Below are 5,000 nucleotides of genomic sequence, written 5' to 3'. Positions count from 1 at the left end.
CATATGAGGTTTCCACTGGACACACACTGGGTCTGATGAACCCATTCTGACCTGAGATCAGATTCTAAAAATGTCAGTCGTTCTTCGATTTTTACAAAAATAGCAGACCTACAAGCTCGTATCGCGCCACTCGGTGGCGCGATATGAGCTTGTAGATCTGCTATTTTTCAATAGCTAAAGCATAACATGATGCTGACACCAAAATGGGTGCCCGGTCAGAAAACGGAGTTAAGCAATTGAAGTTGGGACTGACATTTTAAATTGTAAATGCAGCTTTGCCCCCTATGCCCTCTGTTCCCAGCATACCTGACGCACTACCTAAAGAAAAGTGAGCGACTCTCACAAATTACAAAACAAGAGGAAGCGAGAACAACGATCTGGTACCGCCCACTTTCAAAACAAACATGGGCAAATTCTCCTTCTACAGCACTGCCACCCACGTGTGGAATGCCCTGACTCCATCCTTCAAAAAAATGCAAAATCCCTGGCGTCCTTTAAAACAGGCCTGAAAATCCACCTTTCAGCATGCCAAAGGGAGAAGAAATGATTACCCCCCCACCCCCCCATAGTCTAGTGACTACCCACACCGCCCCCCTTCTTTGTTCCCCAACCTGTACACATTTGTTATTTTTTACCTTGTACTGATTATATTTCTGCCAATTAAGTATTCAATCAATCAATCAATCATCGGCACATCCTCTGCTGTTTCCTGTCCTTCCGTGACCTTGGTGTGTGTGTGTGTGTGTGTGTGTGTGTGTGTGTGTGTGTGTGTGTGTGTGTGTGTGTGTGTGTGTGTGTGTGTGTGCGTGCGCCTCATTATGTAATTTGTGTTTCCATAATTCTTATGGCTTCCTGGCCTTATCTTCAGAATTAAGACGCATGCTTTCCTTCAGTCTTTTTGGAGGTACATTAACCACTTAAGCTTTGTGTGTGTCTGTCTGTTTGAGCACGGAATGTGCTCAGCTGATTGGCTGAGCACGGAATGTGCTCAGCTGATTGGCTGAGCACGGAATGGGATGTATGATGATGGATGATGACTACACACGAGTGATTTTTTTTCATGCAATGAATGGCAGCTGTAAGTAATTGACCTGTACGTCTACAACACCCATAAGGATCCATTTGGCTCCATGTGTAGTACACCATCTCTGAGTGATGGTGGTCATTGCAATCAAACATTTGAGAACCACTGTACTCCACTAGAGCCTTCATTAGTATCATTGGTAACACCTGTGAAGTAATGGATTTTCTTCCAATAGAGGGTATGCGTGTGACATCATCATCAAACCGGAAGTTATGCAGTTATACCTACTGAGTGGCAAAAGGCTACTTTCTGGCCTCGACAACCCATGCATCCAAATAGAAAAGTCGTATCTGATAAACTACATGAACCCATTCTGACCTGAGATCAGATTCATACGAGGTTTCCGCCGGACACACACTGGTCTGATGAACCCATTCTGACCTGAGATCAGATTCTAAAAATGTCAGTCGCTCTTCGATTTTTCAAAAATAGCAGACCTACAAGCTCGTATCGCGCCACTCAGGTGGCGCGATATGAGCTTGTAGATCTGCTATTTTTAAATAGCTAAAGCATAACATGATGCTGACACCAAAATGGGTGCCCGGTCAGAATGGGTTAAGCATGCGCATACCCTCTATATGGCTGCTGTATTGTGCATAGAGCCTGTCGACCCATATCATAAGAAAAGGCCAATTCTTTCTGCAGGCTCTCTTCTCTACTATTCTATTACCACATGCATTATAAATTCTTAGGCAAAATCCACAAAATAATTTAAATAAATGTGCCTTTTCCAGCTAACTTGGTTGATTTTTTCATTTAACCAGACTACTGGTTTCAATGACTAGTAAACTGGGAGAAATTCTAACCCATTTGCTGTAGTAATCTTTTTCCAAGGTATCTGCGGTGCACATATTTGACCTCTAGGGGGCAGTACTCTTATAGGAATGAGTTTTGAGTGTGTGATCTGATCTCATGCACTTCATGATGGCAATGTTGTGATGCGTTTGTGTAGAATAGATGATTTCCAGGCTGGGAGTGTAGTTAATTTGAAAGCAGCCAACTAGTGAGTTAACAACAAGATATGTTTTTGTGTTTGTTAAAAAGTTAAATCTGTATATTCCGAGTAACAGGAGTCCCCTCATCTCAGACTCTACAGGTCTTTGATAAACAGAAATTACATTTTCCGGTCGGGATACAAATTGTATCCAATCAGGAGAGACTACACGTCAAAGATAAATGATTCTATAGAAATGCTATTTGAATATTTTCAACCTATCTTCATATAATTGGTCCTCACTAATGCTCATCATAAGATGGCAACATTTCTGTCTATTCGGTCTGTGCCTCAGAAGAGGGATCATAGAGTATATATGAATAGAGAAGACACCCGAGTTCTCCTCCCATCCACTTGCATTAAGTTGCTCAAAAGCGCATGAGGCGATTTCACTCCTCCTTCCTGGTAGGAACAGAGTGCATTCTGGGACGGATTGCAATGGTGAGTGGCCCCAAACACATGAACGCGCTGCCGTTGAACGCGCACGAGCGTCGTCCGTCGTGAACGTGTACAATGATAGTCAACGGACAATACCTTCATTCGGCCACTATGTCCATTTGGCCTCAGGGTTTCCTCTGGGTGCCTTCTCTATTCATATATACTCTAAGGGAGGGATGATTTTTTATGATCAGTACTTTATTTTAGATTTTTTACAAACGCATAAAACAGAAAACCTACAATACAAACACAAGCAACAACAGCAGAGTACGTATTCATGGATAGACAATTAAGATGGATAAGATAAACAAATACAAATAAAAATAAAGGAAAAAAAAGGAAAAATCAAATTAAAATGTGAAAATATTTTACATTATTTACACGACCAAACGCAGCATCATCAACCGTATCATAATGTGTAGTAATACAATAAACAATCAAGAGGGCATTGCCTGACCATGGATCACACCAAGGGACCTGCAACATGACTGAGGAACACGTCCCACTTCAGATCATATTTATCCAACTGATTATTCATCTTAAAGGATAACCTCTCCAAAGCAGCCACAATACCGAGCTGAGTGAACCATACATGTGCTGGAGGTAAAACCTCAGACTTCCATTCCTTAACAATGATCTTCCTGCCCACCATTAATGCTGTTTGAATCCAGTCAGATAGCGGTGCAGGGAGGTGTTTTAGTGGCGATGGATCACCCAGCTTATATTGTCTTTATGGTAGCCTATCTAACTGACGGTTACATGTGTACCAGAATCACACTGAATAGCCCTGGATTGTACTACGAAATTATACACCATAGAGTTCAAGTAGCTCTGTAGCCTCAGCTCATTAGCTAAATATCAATCAGATATGCAAAACAAACGCCCCCTTTGGCCTGCTGCTGTGTGCTTTGTTGCTAATGTCACTTTGATGATGTCAACTTGGCATCAAATGTATTCATTTTGCCACTTGATAAAGCAGATTGAATAGGAGATGAATAGGAGATGCTGAATTAAATTAGGTGTGTGTGTGTGTGTGTGTGTGTGTGTGTGTGTGGTCTCTGTAATATAGTGAAAACATATTTGAGTTAAGTTGCTACAGTAGTAACATGTCATTTTTTTTTTTTTGCAATATTAACTAATTGTTCCATTTCTTAACCCATTCTGACCTGAGATCAGATTCATACGAGGTTTCCGCCGGACACACACTGGTCTGATGAACCCATTCTGACCTGAGATCAGATTCTAAAAATGTCAGTCGTTCTTCGATTTTTTGCGATATGAGCTTGTAGATCTGCTATTTTTCAATAGATAAAGCATAACATGATGCTAACACCAAAATGGGTGCCCGGTCAGAATGGGTTAAACTGTCTTATTAGGCTGATGCCCGTTGGGGATGATTACCTCCCATTGTGCAATACCTGTTGTACCCTGAGTACCCGTCAGAGTTTAGTACAGTACACATTATCATAGTACTTGGTTTGCGGCTAATCTATCCATCACATCAGAACCATGACATCATACTGAGGACATCAGGGATCCCTATATATGGTCATAAAAGAGAGGCCAATGTTTTCATGGGATTTAGATATAGACACAGTGCTGTCTTAACCATTTTCGTCCCTATTTTGGGCATGCCGTTATACTGTAGGCACATCCTATATACTGTTAAATTGAACGGTACTGGGATGTACACAGTGGGTTACTATCAGTCTATGGTTACTATATGGGACAAAGGGCGCTATATTATGTGCATAACATGTAACATGATGCTTTCCAAGATCATTTACCACTTGCATGTTCATTTCAAACGGTATTATTGAACTGTAACAACCAGCTCAGTGACCTTGTGGTTAGAGTGTCCGCCCTGAGACTGGGAGGTTGCACCCTGGGCAAGACCTAAGCTGAAAAGACTATCAGCGGAAGTTGCGGGATTTTAGCGGAAGTGAAATCGTTGATGCTTTACAAATCAGTTTACATTCTCCGCGAATGAAACAAGTGTTGTGATTGGTCGGGAAAATATCGTATCCGGGGGAAATACATTTGATGGCTGTTCCGGAGGATACAACCGCCGATAGCTTCTCTGCCTTAGGTTGTGACCAGGCTTTTCTTTTCGCATATAAGTAAGCCTGGGACCGAGGCTAGGGAGGTTGGGGTTTGATCCCCTCCCCGGCCGGGTCATACCAAAGACTCTGAAAAATGAGACTCCCTGCTTGGCATCAAAGGTTGGATTGGTGTAAGTCCCTGCGAGCATTATGTCCAGGGGGTGTACTTGTACATCATGTCCAGGGGGTGTACTTGTACATCATGTCCAGGGGGTGTACTTGTACATCATGTCCAGGGGGTGTACTTGTACATCATGTCCAGGGGGTGTACTTGTACATCATGTCCAGGGGGTGTACTTGTACATCATGTCCAGGGGGTGTACTTGTATTGTACATCATGTCCAGGGGGTGTACTTGTACATCAAGCTGCCTCATGCTACAG

The 5,000-nt window shown here is 42.4% G+C and overlaps 1 protein-coding gene across 1 annotated transcript in view; it reads left to right on the top strand.

Moving 5' to 3' along the window:
- The window catches only part of LOC310874920 (leucine-rich glioma-inactivated protein 1-like), a 429,872-nt gene that overhangs the window by 67,311 nt on the left and 357,561 nt on the right, over positions 1-5,000 (top strand). The window lies entirely within an intron of this gene.

The sequence above is a fragment of the Protomyctophum parallelum genome, assembly GCF_964188405.1.
Source record: "Protomyctophum parallelum genome assembly, chromosome: 17".
Classification (NCBI taxonomy): Eukaryota; Metazoa; Chordata; class Actinopteri; order Myctophiformes; family Myctophidae; genus Protomyctophum; species Protomyctophum parallelum.
Note: the sequence above shows the minus strand (reverse complement) of the source record. Positions and strands in the feature narration are given on the sequence as shown.